The 20,249-nt window shown below is 49.9% G+C and overlaps 1 long non-coding RNA gene across 1 annotated transcript in view; it reads right to left on the minus strand.

Moving 5' to 3' along the window:
• The window catches only part of LOC138297345 (uncharacterized), a 90,032-nt gene that overhangs the window by 58,291 nt on the left and 11,492 nt on the right, over positions 1-20,249 (minus strand). Inside the window, exons 2-3 of the long non-coding RNA XR_011204039.1 lie at positions 12,291-12,386; positions 11,714-11,764 (exon numbers count right to left, since the gene is read on the minus strand). This is a non-coding gene — a long non-coding RNA (uncharacterized lncRNA). The remainder of the gene's footprint in view (positions 1-11,713; positions 11,765-12,290; positions 12,387-20,249) is intronic.

The raw sequence follows: 20,249 nt of genomic DNA on the forward strand, positions 1-20,249 counted from the left end.
AAACCATGGGCCAGGCACTGGCCAAGCTGCAGGAGACCCAGCGGCTGCAGGAGGGACAGTACCTGGGGATCGGGAAGGACCATAGGGACAGCCACACCACCCTGGTCACCATTGCAGGGGTGCTGGCAGACATGGCCAACACCATGAGGGAGGCAGTGGCCCACCAAGAGGCCCCTGACACTAGCCAAACCGAAGAACAGCCCTCCACCTCCGCCGTTGCTAGTGGACAGGAGGCCCCACCACAGGACCAACAAGCCACCAGCACCCCACCCCCTACAGAAGGAGAACCACCCAGCAAACGGTCCCTGCGATCCAGGCAGAGGGCAGAGAACATTGCCAACTGCCCGCCAGGAAATAAGAGTCTCCTGATTGTCACCCTTCTGTCCCACTCTGTCACCCTGTCCACCTTGAACTGACATTGCTCCACTTCCTATGCCCCCTTGGACAATGCACCTGTCATACAAATAGACTGGACTCTACCCTGGACTTTCCTCCATCAGCAACCCATCCCACTGCAATACCCCCAACACTTATTAGCACCTAAATAGACACCCTTGGAATACATTCAAGTATGGAGTCTGTGAATTCTATGACAAATGTATTAGTTTCACAAACTGTAAACATTGCAATTCAAATGTACTGTAATATTTACATAGGTATGACCTGTAGTGGGCAGCAGTAAACATACCAGGAGCCAGAGTGGGGCACAGAGATCTGAAAATAGAGATGCCAAAGGGTACAGTAAGTGGCCATAGAAATAGGGAAATCAGGCTGCCATGTTCAATGTCAAACACAAAACTGCAATGGAAGGTGTGTCACTGGACGTACTGTTGAATTAGTGTACTTCTGTTGTCCACAACTTCTTGCTCTGCCTCCTCTTTGTCACTGTCGATAGGCTCCACCGCTGCCACACGACCATCCCCAGGCTCATCATCCTGCAGAAAAGGCACCTGGAGTCTCAAGGCCAGGTTGTGCAACATGCAACGATGATCTGTCACACCTTCTTGGGTGAGTAGTACAGGAATCCACCTGTCAGATGGAGGCACTGGAATCTGGCCTTCAGGAGGCCAAAGGTTCTCTGAATGATCCTCCTTGTTCACCCATGTGCCTCATTGTAATGTTCCTCTGCCCTTGTCCTGGCATTCCTCACTGGGGTCGGTAGCCATGAGAGGTTGGGGTAACCAGAGTCACCTGTAAATATCGAGGGATACCTGCTAGCCACCCACTCACCCATAGAGCCAAACCCTCTCCCATATACCTACATCAACTGGGTGGGAACCACGGGCTCACCTACTAGCTTCACCCGGTGCTTCTGGAGTTGAGACATCACATATGGGATGCTGCTATTCCTCAAGATAAAGGCATCATGCACAGAGCCAGGATACTTGGCATTGACATGGGAGATATACTGGTCCGCCAAACACACCATCTGCACATTCAGACAGTGAAAGCTTTTCCTATTTCTGAACACTTGTTCATTTCTCCGGGGGGGGGGGAGAACAAGTGCAATATGTGTACTATCAATGGCACCAATGATGTTGGGGATATGTCCCAGTGCATAAAAGTCAGTCTTCACTGTGGCCAAATTCTCCACCTGGGGGAATACGATGTAGCTGCGCATGTGTTGCAGCAGGGCAGACAGCACTCTGGTCAGCACGTTTTAGAACATTGGCTGAGGCATCCCTGATGCCGTGGCCACTGTCGCTTGGAAGGAACCACTTGCCAGGAAATGGAGCACTGACAGGACCTGCACTAGAGGGGGCATACCTGTGGGGTGGCGGATAGCTGAAATCAGGTCTGGCACACAGTTCTTGGATTGTGGCCCTATCAAGTCAGTAGGTCAGGATAATGTGCCTGTCCCCCATTGTCGCCAGGTCCACCAGGGGTCTGTACATGGGGGGTGTCTCCATCTCCTATTCATCCTCAGCGGTTGAACTCTAGAGTGAAAAACAGTGAGCAGAAGATCATATTCACACATATGTCAATGTTAATATGCATTTCTTCCTTTACAGAAACAGTAAGTGAACTCCTGAGTCAGTTGATGTGCCAATGTCTGCTGTGATGCAGTCAGGTGCCATGGCCTGTGCCCCCATGAAATGGAGGCTGCCCAACCTGTGAGGAGAGACAAGTGGAAATGAGGTAATTCCGCTGGCGTTGTGCGCCGTTGTGGTCGGCGGTCGTGCAACATCGCATTGGTTGTCATTGGGCCCTATGGGTTCCAGGAGCCAATGGCAATGTATGCTGGCGGTGACGGTAGGCACCGCCATGGACGTGAACGCCATTGTCTATCTGTGCACTCACTTGCTACCTGACCTTCAACAGGAGAGGACCTACACTGCAAGTGCTGCTGTGACCTGTGTCTGGAAGTGACAATGGCTCGGGTGTCTGGGGAAAGGGCCCCTGTCTTCACTTCTGAGGAGTTGGAGAACTAGTGGATGGGGTCCTACCCCAGTACACTTTACTCTATGGTCCTCCAGACAAACAGGTGAGTACACTGTGAGTATGATGCGTGGGCCAAGAATGTATGGATTGCTGTGTGTGTAAGCCCCGTGCAGGAGGGAGTCTGAGGAGGTCATGGGTAGAGTGCTGCATGTGTGGTGGTCAATGTATGTGCGTAAGGGGATGGGAGGGATATGGTGGGCCATGAGTATGACAGTCCGGACAGTATGACTAATCCCTTTTCTGCTGTATTTTTTCTGCAGGTCAGCACCAATCAGAAAAAGGGTATTTGGTGTGCCATCGCCAAGGAGGTGCGGACCCTGGGGATCTTTGACAGGCGGCGCACCCACTGCCACAAACGGTGGGAGGACCTGCGCCGCTGGGAAAGGAAGAAGGCGGAGGCCCAACTGGGGCTGGCCTCCCAATGAGGAAGGGGTGCCTGTTGTAACCTGACCCCCTGATGTTCCGCATCCTGGCGGTGGCCTATCCGGAGTTGGATGGGTGCTTGAAGGCCTCACAGCAGCCGCAAGGGGGTGAGTACAGATTCTGAATCATGACTTTGCACGCATTAAGGTTTTACCTGGATGGGGGATGTGGGCTGCGGGTGCCCCTAGGCCAGGGGGAAGATGGCAGGGTATGTTCAATGCTGGGCAAGATCAGATGCACTCCAACCCCAAAGTGTTAGTGGGCACCTACTACTGGGAAGGTTCCCGTGGGTTTCAGGTGTGCAGCTAATGGCGTTAGGTATTGTACCCCATGGGCTGGTGACTAGCATTGTAACTGATAGTGCATGGCCTAATGCATAGGGTTGTTCCCTGTGTGTTGTGTACGCCAACGGTAGTGTTGTTGCTGGCATTGACCAAGTGTATCCTATGTCTCTCCCCCCCCTTTTTGTTTTGTCACCCTATCCTTGTGTGCATTGGCATCATCTGGCAGAGGAGCAGAGGCACCAGCGACGGAGGGAGCTGCATCCCACATGGGCCTGAAGGCCGAATCCACCAACGGTGAGGGCACCAATGGGATGGAGGGCGAGGGAAGCACAACAACGGAGACAGGAGGGGACACTACCAACAGCGACTCCTCCTCTGATGGAAGCTCCCTGGAGGTGGTGGACACCTTTGTGCCCACCGCAACAACAGGTACAGCCGCCACCCCCGTACCAGCACCGCCCTCCCAGCAGCCCCTCAGCGTGTTTCCCGTGCCTGCTCACCCAGGAGGGTGGGTATCTCCTTTGCCCCAGGCAGCTCAGGCCCTGCCCCAGTCAGCCCTGCTGCCCTCAGTGAGGAGGCTATTGACCTCCTGGGATCCCTCTCAGTTGGGCAGTCAACCATAATGAATGCCATCCAGGGTGGAGCAGGACATTTGCAACAAACAAATGCATACCTGGAGGGCATTCACTCTGGCGTGGCGGCCCAACAAAGAGCATTCCAGGCTCTGGCCTCCACACTGATGGTAGCCATTATCCCTGTCTCCAGCCTCCACGCTCCAACTTCCTCTACCCAGTCCCAATCCCCTCAACCCCAGCATATCCCAAGCACACCATCAGACCAGCAATTACCCAAATTACCACACAGAAGTGGTTCAGGCACACACAAGCACCACACTTCATCTCACAGGCACTCACACAAGCACCATCCCCATGCAGACACACCAACATCCACTGCCTCCACTGTGTCCCCCTCCTCCTCATCGTCCACCTCCCTCCCAGTAGCTCCTCCACTCACACCTGCATGCAACACATACTCATCCACTACCTCCATCACCATTACGCCTATCACTACACGCCCTTCACTGGCAGTCACCACCCCCACATCCATGCACACGTCCCCTGTGTCCTCTCCCACTGTGTCCGTGACCCCTCCTCCCAAAGTACACAAACGCACGCACACACACACCCAACAGCCATCCACCTCACAACAGCATCCAGCCCATGCACCTGCACCCAAACACAGTAGACTGACACCTCCTACAACCACTCCCTCTTTCTCCACTCCCAAACCTTCACCCTCTTCCCGCCCCAGTGTTCCTAAGAAGCTTTTCCTCACCACCAATGACCTATTCCCTACCCCTACCCCCATCCTTCACCTCGGGCCAGGGTGGCCAGAACCCAGCCCAGCACCTCAGCCACCCAGTCCATGGCCACTGTGGGTTCTGCAGCTGTGAGAGGCTCCAAGGAGGAACCCATCAGCCCAGCCAGTGTGCCAGCACCACCTGCCAAGGCCAAGTAGGGTCCGCCACCTAGCAAGGGCAAGAAGGGGACACCAACCAGCAAGGGGAAGGAGGCACAACCAGACAGCAAGGGCAAGACAAAGATTCCAGCTGGCAGAAGCAAGAAGGCACCACCATCTGCCAAGGGCAGGAAGGGGCACAGAACACCAGCCATGGAACTTCAGTCATCCGAGGCTGCAGGTGAAGGCCTGGAGGCTACCACCACCACTGCCAGCACCGCCACCTGCCCCGCCACCAGAAGCACCACTGCCAGCAGCAGCAGCCCCAGTGGGCAGCCGTCCAAGGCTGCAGGTGAAGGCCTAGAGGCTACCACCACTGCCTGCACTGCCACTTGCACCGTGGCCAGCACCGCCACCTGCACCGCGGCCAGCACCGCCACCTGCCCCGCCACCAGCAGCACCACTGTCAGCATCAGCAGCCCCAGTGGGCAGCCATCTGAGGCTGCAGGTGAAGGCCTGGAGGCTACCACCACCACTGCCTGCACCGCCACCTGCACCACAGCCAGCACCGCCACCTGCACCGCGGTCAGCACCGCCACCAGCAGCACCACTGCCAGCAGCAGCAGCCCCAGTGGGTAGCCATTCAAGGCTGCAGATGAAGGCCTGGAGGCTGCCACCACCACCGCCTGCACCGCCACCTGCACTGCGGCCAGCACCGCCACCTGCACCGCAGCCAATACCGCCACCAGCACCACCACTGCCAGCACCAGCAGCCCCAGTGGGCAGCCGTCTGAGGTTGCAGGTGAAGGCCTGGAGGCTACCACCACACTGCCTGTACTGCCACCTGCAGCGCAACTGGCATCCACTGAGCAGCCGTCACCGACGGAGAACAGTGTGTAGTGGTGACTACATGGGCTTCAGTGCGTCCTCGACCCTGCAACACCTGTTGGTGTGACACCCAGGTGAGAGACTGTGACCCTGCCCCATCCAGGATGAAGCACACTGGGCACAGGGCCCCCTCCAGAACCAGTGGAAGAAGCCATCCACTCAGCCCCTCCTTGCCAGGATGAAGCACATTGGGCACAAGGCCCCCTACAGAACCAGTGGAAGAAGGCGTCCACTCAGCCCCTCCTTGCCAGGATGAAGCACACTGGGCTCAGGGCCCCCTCCAGAACCAGTGGAAGAAGTCATCCACTCAGTCCCTCCTTGCCAGGATGAAGCACACTGGGGACATGGCCCCCTCCCGAACCAGTGTAAGAAGGCATCCACTCAGCCCCTCCTTGCCAGGATGAAGCACACTGGGCACAAGGCCCCCTCCAGAACCAGTGGAAGAAGCCGTCCACTAAGCCCCTCCTTGTAAAGATGAAGCACACTGGGCACAGGGCCCCCTCCAGAACCAGTGGAAGAAGCCGTCCACTCAGCCCCTCCTTGCCAGGATGAAGCACACTGGGCACAAGGCCCCCTCCAGAACCAGTGGAAAACTGGCACCCATTTGAGAAACTGTGGCTTTGCACTCCCCAGGACCAAGCAGTGGGCAAACCACCCACTTGAGTGACTGTGGCTTTGCACTCCCCAGGACCAAGCAGTGGGCAAACCGCCCACTTGAGAGACTTTGGCTTTGCACTCCACCCACTTGAGAGACTGTGGCTTTGCACTCCCCAGGACCAAGCAGTGGGCAAACCACCCACTTGAGAGACTGTGGCTTTGCACTCCCAAGGGCCAAGCAGTGGGCAAACCACCCACTTGAGAGACTGTGGCTTTGCACTCCCCAGGACCAAGCAGTGGGCATGGAGCCCCCTCCAGGCTAGTGGCATTATACCATCTTCCGGCTGAGGTGCCCCCATTCCCCGTCCCCCTGAGGTGCCTGTGTGTTTTTGACCTGATGCCCCTGCAGTGTTCTCTCCTTATTGAGGCAGGAGTCAAGTGTGGCCTTGGCCTATGAGTTTTGGCCCAGTGGGCCACGGACTTTTTTGAGTGGGCATTGTCCCTCCTTTTATATATATTGTATAGATTGTACTTATTGTGTATTGCTTTATGAGCGTATTTCTCATAATTACTAACATTACACTCATTTTACTCCATTCCTTTTGTCCTTGCATTATTCCTGAGGGTTACGGGGTGTATATGTAATGTTGTTGCATGTGTTTGTGTGTATGGTGTTGGGGGTGAGAATGGGGGTGGGAGTGATGTGTGTTGCATGTGTTTGTCACTCTCTTTTTCCTCCCCCCTCCCCTGTGTGCTAGGTGCAGTACTCACTGTGGTCGTCTTCGCCGGCGTTCATGTTCCTGGTGTATGAGAAGGTGCACCAGCATGGGGAACACCTGCAGTTCGGGCTCCATGGCGTCCTGGTTCTTCCTTGAGTGTCGAGAGGTGAGTTGTTTCCCTTCTGTGTTCTGTTTCCGCCGTGCTCTTGAAGGCGTTGGTACCACCCCGGAAAAGCTGGCAAATAGGCGTGTTGTAATACAGTGGGCGGTACATTGTCTTCTGCCTGGCTGTTGGCGGTTACCGCTGCGGTGTTTGTTGCTACCGCCGTGAAGGTCGGAGTGTTAAAGTGGCTGTTTGTGTTGGCGGTTTCCACCATGGTCATGATTCCAATTTTGTTACCACTGGCCTGTTGGTGATATTACCGCCGCTTTATCACCGACCACCAGGGTTGTAATGAGGGCCTAAGTGCCACTGTTCATGTTGCTGACTGACAAGAAGTGAAAAAGATGGTACCAAAGTGGCTAGTGAGGAAAAGAAATCGGTTGCACCTCCATTCATTTCTGCCCAAGTTGCACAATGCAGGACTCTCTTCTAGGCAGGAAGGCATTGGGAAGATCACCTGAGGATCAACAACAGTATCAAGTCCACCAAAACCAAAGCAAATGGCTCTTAGTGCTATAGTGACTGCAGTCATGACCAAAACCAGTGAGTCAGAAATGGAACTGTGCAAGAAAACTGAATCTTCCCAGGATACTCAATGGGAGCAAGAGTCTGCTACATGTGATCTTTCTGAGCAGGAGCAGAACAGGAAGTTGAGCTTGCTGCACTGCAGTATATTGTGGCTGCTACTGAATTGGACACATTATCTTTACTATCTCCTCTGAAAAAATTGAAGACCAATCTCCCATATTTTCTAGGCCCTCCTTCGGGAGTAGGTGACATGACTTCATATTCTGCCATGAAAGACAAGATTACAAAAATTCTGGTTAGCAGTCACGAAGATGAACCAGTGATTGGTCATGTCCCGAGTGGCGCAGCAGAAATTCAGATCACTTCAAGTGAACATTTTTATTTACCACCAACACCTGCTTGCATCATCCAAAAACCCAAAATCCTGAACCAACAACCCCTCCTGCAGTTCTTGCCCATGCTAAGGAAAAGGAAACACAAGCTAACTCCACCACAACGTCTGGCTTTAGCTCTATAAAGAAGCTTTCCTCCCCAATTTGGGGCTTCTTTACTTTTGAAAAACATATGAAAGGCCAACATGCAGTCCCGTGCGGTGTGCACCTAAAAAGATGGCTTAAGCTGAGAGAAAATCCTGAATAAATTGAAGGAGGTGCTGATGGTAATGTCAGGAGAAGTGACCCTGTTGCTTTTAGTGTGTACTTATAGCAACCTCAGCTTGGCAAAAGGAAAGGTAATGCTATGATCCACACCAAGTGATCCATTTAGCCTACATCTATGAAGGTTGCTTACGATGGAATCCTCACAAAAAAGACAACCAACATTATCCTTTATCAAGGTTGTGTTTAAAAATGGATTACCATACCACCAAACCCACAATCTGGTCCAATTATTAAATGAAAAACTGACCAAAATAATATTGCTTGATAGCCTCTCTTTTTCTTTGCTGAAAGAAGCAGGATTTTTGGAATTTATGGAAATCCTTAATCCAAAATAGAAACACCATCCAGTGCTGGAATTGGTTGCTGACGCAATGGAGAGCACTATGCAGTCCTTCCATCTCACTACAGACATGTGGGCCAGTTATCAAGCTACAGAACACATGTACAGCACTCCACACTACTACTCGTTCAAGTGTTTCAGAAAATGTTAACCACTAGCACCATCTTTGTTGATGTTTTTTAGGCATTCACCGGCATGCAATGGTTGCAATATTCTCAATAGGGATGGCATACATAATTGTCAACATCCTGAAACAAGTCAATACCCAAGTTTACCAATGGCTGGCTTCAAACTTGAGCTCTCAGCATTGGATTTGTTGTCATTAACAATAGCATTAATATTGTCAAATCCATGGAAGAGGGGGGATATTGTAGTCATTGCAGCAAACTATTTATAAAACTCTATCCTAAAAAAGGGTAGCCTGCAATAAAGTAGTCTACTGTTGCATAATTTGCACACATTTCATTTACTCCTTCAAGCCCGCAAGCAGTTGAGTATCATTCTAATCGAGGCAAATGGAGCACCCATAAACTCCCACATATAAGTGGTCCCAACATAATGGAACTCCCTCCTATACATGCCACAATGCATGTTTGATTTGTATAGGTCTATCAATGATTGGGTGTTACAAAGTAGAAGAGATGAAACTGACAAAGCCATTGCTATGAAGGCTACCAACTGCTACTGCATGTTGAGATTTTACCACAGGAATTCAGAAAGGAGGATTGTACCATGAGACAAGCCATTGCATTGTTGTGCTTGCAGCACCCCCTTTTCTATAAGGCTGGTATCATGGCTTGTCACAGTGCTCAACCCATCCCCAAACTCTTCTGGTCTTGAGCATTATTGGCCATCCCCTTCCACTCCTTGCTTGGGCATTGCTACTTAGGATGTTGCCTATGCTGGTGTGACAGGAATCATGCCACACAGAATTGTGGCAGCCACGTCTATACAGTCAGTTGTGACCCCTCCTGTTTACAGAAAGGCACAGCCACTTATAAGAGAACATATGCACCATCTGAGTATCAGACTACATTGGGATTTAAACATCTACCACATGATTCAGGGACCCTGGGATTCTAGGATCTACTGAGGGATTGGAGAATCCTGGGATTTGATAGTCTACAGTGGGATTCAAAGACCCCCGAAAATCACACAAGGGGATGCCAATTCTCACTTGCCAACCTATGATTGGTGAGCCACACACAAGAAGAAACTCCACCATACAGCGGTAGACTGAATTTGACCAAAATTATGCCAACTCTGCTGACAAATGGAATTTATTGCCCACTCCTACCTAGGACCTGAGATCTCAAAGATAGGAGAGTTTACTCACATTATTGGAGCCGTTAAGTGTATAATGAATTCAACCTTAAATATCTAGGCCTAACCTATCTCCAACAATTGAACGTTCAAATCCCTGAAGTCCCCTTCTCAACCCCCTCTACCTTTGTCTTGTGGTTTGCCTTAGAGTTCATCTGTGGCTAACACACAAAGGGAAGAGTGGCATTGGGTACCAATCTGCTTCCACGTAAGTATACCAGGGTCATAACATGTCGGCTGTTAGTCCCCTGGGTAAAACCACTGCATCAATGACTACTCAAAGGGGAGTTTAGTTTACTGAGATCCATACTCGGGTGACAGGTAGGGAGTGGTTTGGACTCATGGATTTGGTTGTAATAAGGCACCTATCCAATGCTTACTGCTACTTAGTGGTGACTTCAGACTGGAGAGCAATACCTATTACTAAAGGAAGGAGGCTCAAGTTATAACAAGTCACAAAGGGGGAAACATGTCTGACACAGTAGGTGAGAATAGGCCTTCACTGAGGTTGAACCGACAAGGTAGTTCATGTAGAAAGTGTTAGAGAGATGAGGGTGGTATTTTATTGCTCTTTCTGGTGGGCCAGGAGTGGGCCTGTGTAGGTATTCAGACTTTCCCACAATACCCTTACAAGCTACTGATAAGTGATAAGATAACAAACAGTTCCTTTAATAAAGAAAAAGCCAGTTACATATATGAAAACCATATTTATTTAGAGTAAAAGCCTAGCCACCCCTCTGTAAACCCTGAACGAAACATGGTCCTAAAGTCCTGCCCCTTTCTCAACTCTCCCCACCAACTCCATTCATATCAGACTACCAGCAAACCGTAAACAGTGCACAATCCTAATTTTCCTACACCTTCCCAAATATCCCTGCCAACTCAGACGAAACAGGCACACCCCTAACTAAACCTTTAGTAAAACAATCCTAAATTTCCTAACCATTCCCCAACTCTACCTAACCACTCCATCCCTATAAGGCTTACCCATCCCTAAATACTAAATAAAACACACTCCCAAATTTCCCAACAATTTGCCAACTAACCTCACCCACTCCACATGCACCACGCCCAACCATTGTTTAATGATGCTACCCCTGTAATCAGGCCAAACATTTTCAATATCCTTAGCAGACTTTTAATTCCCCCCCCCCCGGCCCCTCCACAGATTATCTAGATCTAATGGAGGAGGACCTTTGTCGATGTGGGGGAGGATTTTCACTGGCTGCTTCAGAGAAGCAAGGGTTGTGAGGGTCAACCACTCAAAGTGGTTCTCGCACTCCTGAGCTAGCTGGGTGGAGGTTAATAGACCTACGGTCTCCATCTTTCCCAATCAGTGTAAAGCCCTAGCAATACTCTCATTTTTGGCCTCCCACTGAAAAATGGCTAGCTGCTGCTGGCCTTTCTCTTCGGGTCCTCCTTTTTTCCCTCTTTCTGGTGATGGCCTCCAACATGAGCAGCAAGATAGTCTAAGAAACAGCTTGGTTATATGTTCTCATTCAGTTCCCAGGTTATGGAGTGAGTGAGTGTTTCTATGTTAGGTAATGTTGACTTTAGGCAAAGGCCTGGGCTAGGTTGAGATTTGTCTATGTATGGGGTAGGGATGGAAATTCAAAGACAGCCTTGTATAAGGCATAGCATAGGAAGACATTTGGGATGAAGGCATGGGATAAATATGCCATGTGCACAGTGGGAGAGGAGATAGTAGGTATGGGTGGGCTCTGGGTAGCACAACTTTACCACCCAAAAAATGAAATGATCAAGCAGCAGATACAGGTACACAGTAAGGTGGGGTATCTTAAAAGGGTTAGGTAGTAGACCGGGAATAGGAGCAAGTAAGGAAAACTTAACAAATGTAGCAGTTGTCATAGGAAAGGAACTCGACTTACAACTTGCTACAGACAACCTCCTGCTCCTCCACGTGGATCCCCCTTGGCAGCCTTTAGAAAAAAAGAAAAGGCACTTATTTAGTAATATAACTACCAAGTGCAGTATTTGCATGAGGAAAGACATGTGGAAACATTTGAAATGATTTCTAACTAGTTTCACTTTGAAACGCTCACCTCTAATTTTAAAAATGAAATAGTAAACGGTTTTAAGTAATAAAAAGTTTAAAAATGGGGGAAAAAGCTGAGAAAGCATCAGGAAAATTATGAATAAAGGAAGAAAAGGAAAGGAGACTAGGAGAGTAGATAACTAAGAGGAGTAAGGGAAAGGTTGCTGCCAAAGTAAATAAAAAAGGGGAAAACAAAGAAGACATGAAGAAATTGACTGAGGAAACAGAAGGGAATGTAAAAGTATAAACAACGAGGCATACAGAGTAAAGTGAATGGTCATTAAAGTAAATAAACGGATAAGATAGAGGAAGTTAGGGAAAAGAGTAAGGAAAATATAGGTGATGCTGTATAAGAAAGAGGTGAAATTAATTACTGTTAAATCAAAGAAGAGTAACTAAACATGGCTTACCATCACCAGACACATCTTCAGGCTTGGTGAAGGTGTTGGCTGTGTCATCTATCCTTTTGTTCCCATGAGTTTTGGCTCTGATCTTGCTTGATTGTCCTGAATGGAGTAAAGAAGGATAAGACCCAGAATAGTAGTATTTATTATATACTAAGCACACATAAAAATTAGGAGATACTCAAAGCAACTGCTTCGGTAACCATTCCTGTCCGCTTCTTTAACATAATAAGAATACCTTGGCCTAAAATAACTATAAATGACAAATGGTATTCCTCCAACCCTACATTTATACAGTTTCACTACTGTCATGTGACAGCTAACTGAAAAGTTGCAAAGCTTGCACCTCACAGAAATTGATGCTGTGCGATGATATGCAGGAATGAAAAGTAGGGTTAATCATCAAAAGATGTAAATAAATGTCATAAAATAATATCTAGGTTTACAATTATATTCAAAGACTATGGCCCTTATCATGACTCTGGCGGTCTTAAGGGTAGACTGCTGTGGTGGCAGCCGCTAAAAGACTGCCAGTGTTGGCGGTGTCCTGACCGCCATATTACGAGTCACAGACTGAAGATTGCCAGAAAACAGCCAAAAATTTGAACAAGCTGACTGAGGGTGGGAGAGAGGCAGTCTCACTATAAGCACCGCCACACCGACAACATACTGCCCTCCATATTACGACCCACAAATCAGCACAGCGGTCCTTCAATGGCTGTAAACCAATGGCGGTGTGAACCACCTCAATTCAAATCTCTCCTCTAAATGAATCCAAAGCCACACTGGATATTTTGAATACTCCACACCTGGTACACTTAAATACACCAAACACTATATAGCACACCCCCACACAACCCACAATCCTTTATGACAAAAACCACAGACAAACACACAGAAGAGCACGAGGAAAGAACAGAAATAGCACCATCACATCATAGGCACATAAACACTGCACAGCCACCACACACCACACACCACACAACTACATCAATAACACTAGTCACACATCACAGAAACACACATATACCACAACCTAGCAGCACTCACAACCAAACACTCCTACCTCACAACCACCCTACACACACCCCCACACCCACAACACATCACGTTCAAAGCGCCCACATTTCACTGACAATGAGTTGACGGTCATGGTTGACAAAATCGCCAGGGTAAAGCCACAACTGTTTGGAAACCAGGTACAGCAGACATCGATGGCCAGGAAAATGGAGTTATGGCAGATGATTGTTGACAGGCTCAACTCAATGGTCACCCACCCTCGCGCAAAGGAGGACATCAGGAAGAGGTGGAACGACCTATGGGGGAAGGTGCATTCCCTGACATCGAGACACTAAATTGCCGTGCTTAAGACTGACGGTGGGCCCGTACCTACTCCCCCAGAGTTAACATCATGGGAGGAGAAGGTCTTGGACATCATGAATCCTGAGGGCCTGGCTGGAATCATTGGAGGGCTCAACTCTGGTAAGTGAACAACATTCCCCAGGCACCAACCACTCCTGCCCAGCATACGTCCCCAACACCCATCACACCCCATACCACCCCATCTCACACGTCTGTGTCTCCCCAATCACCCTGCGCCCCTGCCCTGCATACCACAGCACCCCATTATCACTATCCCCACACAGTCCCCCCCAATGCACAGAGACCAATCACAATGCCAAGCACCACAACTCTCACAATGCTCACTCTCTACACATCAAAAGATCACAGTCCCACTTCACAGTGGAACACCTGCACGGAAAACAATAGTACACCCAAACCAACTGGCTGCTTCAACTGCACCCCAACACATGGCAATGACAGCAATGTTATCCCCAATCCACAAGCCACAAGCCACAATGGCATATGCAAACAATGGCACATTTTTCACCCGTAATCAATGTCTGCAGTGCTGCACCTGTCATTGCCATGACTGGGAAGCAAGTCAAGCTACTCCATGCATCTCACGATGATATCAACAAGTACATCTCCACAATGTGACTCTCACCCTTTTCATCCATAGGTCCTGGTGCCTCTGCCACCCGGCAGGGGATGCCAGAGACCTCCCCAGGATGAAGGCCCCAATGTATGTCTGGATAGTGATGACTTGGCAGGCCCATCTGGGACGACTGGTCCGCCTACCACCCGCAGCTCCACCCTGGATACAGCGGAGTGCCCCACCCATATGGCCACTACACCTCAGTCAACCCTCCGTCCCCAAACCTTTGTCCTGCAGGACCGGATGATAAGACCAAAACCACTGCCAGGAAGTGACCCTCTTCAGAAAATTCTCCCATGTGTGCCACTCAGACACCCTGTTGAATGTACACTGTCATATATCCATTTTCCTATGGCCCCTTTGATACTGGACCTGGACTACCAACAGCTGGGCCAACTACTCTGATGATTACACCCACCATGACCCCGCTAATCACCCTTTGCACTTATACTTCACAATAAACACCATTGAGCACAGTAAGATTTACTGTTGTGTAACATGTCATGACAGTCAACCCATTGTCCTGAAAATGTCTGTGAGATTGACCAAACAGGGAGCAATATGGCGCTCAACTAATTGTAGAGCACACATATGCTGGATACATGTGTCAAGGGAGCCAACAGCCAAGGCAGGAACCAGAGTTGCACCACAAGACGGCCCTACAGATTGAACAAGAGAGAGACAACTGTCACAATAGGAATCAATGTTGCCCACCCAATACACATGCCGACCTCTCTAATGTGTTTTGGCAAGTGGAATCTCATACCATATACCCATGTCAGAGGCACATTCCCTAGACAGACATACTTAATGGTCCTACAATCACAGTTGACTAAACTAAACTAAAGGCATGTTCCACAGTCAGTTACAGTTAGGTTGCACAGCCTCCCATTGTGGACTGTGAGGATAAGTAGCAATACAGATGACACCACTATGTTAGGCACAACCAATTGTAGTTGACATAGCAGTACATGTAGCATTGAACATGGCAAAAACATTGTATGACTAAACAAAAACAACAGCAGAATGAAAATAGCACTGACATTTGAACTGTTACATCTCCTCTGATGGGTGCTATGTACCCCCCAACGCACCCAGAGCAACATCCGCACCTAACACCTAAAATGAGGACAGACATGAGGCATCATCCGCACCTAACACCTACAATGAGGACAGACACGAGGAGCATCCATGTCAACTGGCAGACAGAAGTCCATGGCACATACAAAACAGTTAACACATACCTGTATCTCATTGGACGTATTCAACTCTGCTCTAGAGTCAGCTGCATCCTCATCATCTTCCTCCTCATCACTCACTGTGTCCCCTTCATCAGCCACTGGTCCAGCTGCCACCTCCTCGTCATCCAGCAACGGGATGTGACATCTCAGTGCCAGATTGTGTAGCATGCAGCAGGAAACAATGATTTGCCACACTTTCAGTGGTTTGTAGATTAGGGCACCTCTGGAGACGAGAAGACACTGGAATCTGGACATCAGTAGCCCAAAGGTCCGCTCGACAACAAGCCTCGTTCTGCCGTGGTCCTCATTGAAGCGGTTTTCACCATTTGTAGTTAGATGTCTCACAGGTGTCAGTAGCCGTGGAAGGATTAGGGTAGCCAGAGTCACCTGTGTGCACAAAAGTAGGCCCCATTTCAATGGTGGTAGAGGCACAGGGCAGGTTTGGAAGAGAGGTGATATTACAGGGGCTCACATACTATTGGTTACATACCGATGAGCCAGGTCCAGTCGCCCTGTAGTCATGCCATCATGAATGGTACGTTGCTGTTCCACAGAATGAAGGAGTCATGCACAGAACCAGGGAACTTGGCCGTAACCTGGGAGATATATTGGTCAGCCAGACACACTACCTGGATATTAATGGAATGAAAGTTTTTCCAGTTCCTGAACACTTGCTCATTTATCCTGAGTGGAACCAGGGCAATGTGGGTGCCATCTATGGCCCCTATTACATGAGGGACATGTGCCAAATTTGACAGTGGACAAATCCGCATGTTGGGGGAACCTGATGTAGCAGGGCAGATGTTTAAGTAGAGCACACAGCACATCCTTCAACACAATACTGAACATCAGCTGTGACATCCCTGCTGCCAAGCCCACTGTCATCTGGAAGGACCCTGAGGCAAGGTAGTGGAGTACTGACAACACTTGAACTGTGGCAGGGATGACATAGGGGTTATGTATGGCAGTCATCAGATCCGGCTCCAACTGGGTCACCAACTCCATGATTGTCTGACGGTTCAGACGATACATCTGTATGACGTATCTCTCTTCCAGGGTAGCAAGGTCAACTAGGGGCCAGTACACAGGAGAATGTCTCATCCTCACCATTGCACCGTATCTGGGAATAGGAGAGAGGAGAACTCAGAAGTAGATGTATCGAATGTGTGGACATAGTCATTGTATGCAGTATTCACGATATTGCACCCATGATGCATTTAAAATTATTCTACTTATCACAATTCACATGTAAAATAGCAGCCTCCTGTCCCGCATGCACAGAACAGTTGGAAGTGACCTCATTCCGTTGGCCTCAACTGCCTTGCAACTCCTCATTGGATAACAACGTTGCCTATGGGAGACTAGGGCCCATGGGGATCACCGCTGGCAGTGACGGTCATGTACACAGTGGGCGTGACCGACATTTACAGTGGCATAGCTCACTTGACTCCTGACACTCGTGCAAGCAAGATCTCCACTGCAGGTGCTGCTGTGTTCTGACTCTGGAAGCCAAGATGCCACGTCATGCAGGAGATAGGGCCCCAGCCCTCATCCAGGAAGAGCTGGAGAAGCTTGTGGACGGGGTCCTACCCCTGTATGGACAGTTGTATGGGGCACCAGAGCAGCAGGTGTGTCTTATGTCACCGTCCTGTCTTATAGTGATGTGTGTGAGGATGAAAGGTGGTGGGACGAGGCAGATGGAGTGGATACATGGAAATGGGTGAGAAGTCTGAGCATTAGTGGCGTGAAGACATTTGAAAGTGGTCATGCAATGTGTCTCATGTGTGATGTCCACTGCTGTCCCTGTGATGCGACTATACATGATTTTCTCCTTCTCTTTGTGTCACCCATGCAGGTCAGCACCCATCAGAAAAAGGGGATTTGGCGTTCCATCACCAAACAAGTGCAGACCCTGGGGGTCCATGCCAGGCAGAGATACCACTGCAGAAAGCGGAGGGAGGACCTGAGACATTGGGCATGTAAGACCCCTGAGTGCCAGCTGGGGACATCCTCCCAACGAGGGATGGGTGCCCATCAGACCCTGACCCCCTAATGGCCCGCATGTTGGCGGTGGCCTATCCTGAGGTAGAAGGGCGCTTGAGGGCAGCACAATAACCAAAAGGGGGTAAGTACACACTCACACTTCTATATTGCAATGCTTGTATGGCTTTAGGTTGACTACTAACTGGTAGATGTAGCATTGGTCTTTGGTAGATGCACGTCGACAATGGGTATCAGCCACCCAGGCACGTTTGGTATCAGAGATGTGTGCCCATACCATGCAGACAGTGGCTTATGAGGGCAATTCCTTCCAATGTCGGATTTGTGTGCTCACCCTCAACAAAGTTTGGGAGGCCAGCTCCGGCCATCAGCATCAGTACACCTGAGGTGTCAGGGCATAGGCATCAGTATCAGCCTACCACTGTGACGGAGGTAATTAGTGTGTTCTCAATCAGCTGCCATGTTCTGTATGTGTAGCTAGGCCCAGTGGGCCCCGATGTCACAGTTATATTTGTCAATGGATTTGTGGGCATGTTACCTACCCATGCAGGACCCTGTTGAATAAGAAATACAGTACTTCTTCCATAGACGACCATGAGAAGGTGCCAAGAACAGTGCAAATGTGACTAGTATGACACTTATCAAGTACATGACTGCTATTGTACCGCCATCAGCAGTAAACATCTGCATTGCTGAAGTGTCCCCCATTGTGTCCTACTGTTGAAGCATGTATAGGTGTGGGCATGGCCTTCCATGGCATAGCTACAGATAATGATGTTGTGACTCTGTGTGAATGATGTGTAGGTATTGAACCATTGCACCCTTTCTATCTCTCTCACCCTCCCTCCCTCTCCTCCTCTGTCTTTGTGTGTATCAGCATCATCAGGCGAAGGAGAAGGGGCATCAGCGAATGGGGAAGCCCACAGGACCCAGGAGGCTGATACCAGCAGAGCCAAGGGAACCAGTGGGACAGAGGGCGAGGGGAGTGCCACAGGGGAGACAGGATTGATGTCAATATCTTTGGATTCCTTCATCGATAGACGACTCCTGGTGATGTCGAACCCTTATGGGACCATCCCAGCACTATCCTTGACTAACACCCCCCTTACCAGCACCACCCTCCCTGTAGTTCCCCATCCAGTTGCCCGTGCCTGCTCACCCAGCAGGGTGGGTATCTCCTTCGCCACAGGCACCTATGCCCCTGCCCCAGTCAGCCCCACTACCCTCAATGAGGAGGTTATTGACCTCCAGAGATCCATTTCTATAGGACAGCCAACCATCGTGAATGCCATCCATGGACTGGCACCACAGATGCAGCGGTCCAATATCTACCTGGAAGGCATTCATAGTGCCCTTGCTGTCCTGCAGAAATCCTTTCAGACTCTGGCCTCTGTATTGACGGCAGCCAGTGTCCCTTCTTCTTCTATGCCCCTCCAACTACCTGTTCCCAATCCCACATCCCTCCCCATCCAAGGCACTCTTTCCTATCAACATGCATCCACATCAACAGACACAGTTTGCATGGACAAACACAAGCATGTCAAATGCCACCACCGCCATGCACACACACAACAGACACTTGCAGACACGATAACATTCAGTCTCTATACGGACTCCGCCACCACATCCCCCTCACAGACACTACACCACTCATACTTGCAGTCACCACATCATCACTCCCAGATCCTGCCACAAGTGCCTAGATTCCCACCGTCATCACAATAGCAGACCCCCATACATGCACTCCATATGCTATATGTGCACTCAGCATAATTGTCAACACCCCCACTTGCAGCACATCCACCCTACAAGCAGACCCCACCACAACATACATTCACACATCTACCCTGCCATCTCCCTGCATCTCCTCCTCCCTCATCCCCCACACCGAAACACCGACACTCACCCACCCAACATTCACACAGCACACACATGGCATCCATGCTTGCACCTGCACCCAAGGCACCTCACCGTACACATCTCTCAACCATTGCCTCTCCCTCCACTCCCAAACACTTATCCCATGACCAACCTTGCGCCCCTAAAAAAGGTTTCCTAAAAGAGTTTTCCTTTTTCCCTCCCACTGATCCAGTCCCTCCACACCAAGCATCCAGTTTCCCTCCCCAAACCCCTGCCTTCCACCTCCCAGTCCACCCACAGTCCCCCTGGTAGAAGCCATGCTCCTCCCCCACCTATGACTTCTACCCCACAAAGTCCAAAGTTACCCCTCCAACACTGAAGCCCCCTCACCCGAAATCCAAGGCAACACCTAAACTCCCCCAAACCAAAGGTCTCCACCTCCAAAACCAAACCTAAGGACCCCCCTCCAAACACAAACCCCCACCTCGCCCCCCCTCAACCCTGAGGTGACTGCATGCCCCATTGATGCCCCTGTCAGGTGGAGGCCACTTTGCAGTCAGGAGTCAAGTTGGGGCCTTTGATATTGTCCAGTGTGCCATAGACACTGAATTGTATTGAAAGGGCCAGTAGACCCCTCTTGTATACAGTTCTGGCTGCACTATTTATTTGTTTGATTATATCTGCACCACTTCAACCTTGATGTCAATGGCTACAAATGTATCCTGGTTTTCCTTCCACGTGTATGTGATGTTTCTGTGCAATGTGTTGTATGTGGGTTGTATGTGTGTGTGTGTGTTGGTATGGGTGTTTGTGTGTGTGGGCATGGCTAGCCGTGTTTGGGTGTGTGTGTTGTATGTGGGTGTT

The sequence above is a fragment of the Pleurodeles waltl genome, chromosome 5, assembly GCF_031143425.1.
Source record: "Pleurodeles waltl isolate 20211129_DDA chromosome 5, aPleWal1.hap1.20221129, whole genome shotgun sequence".
NCBI lineage: Eukaryota > Metazoa > Chordata > Amphibia > Caudata > Salamandridae > Pleurodeles > Pleurodeles waltl.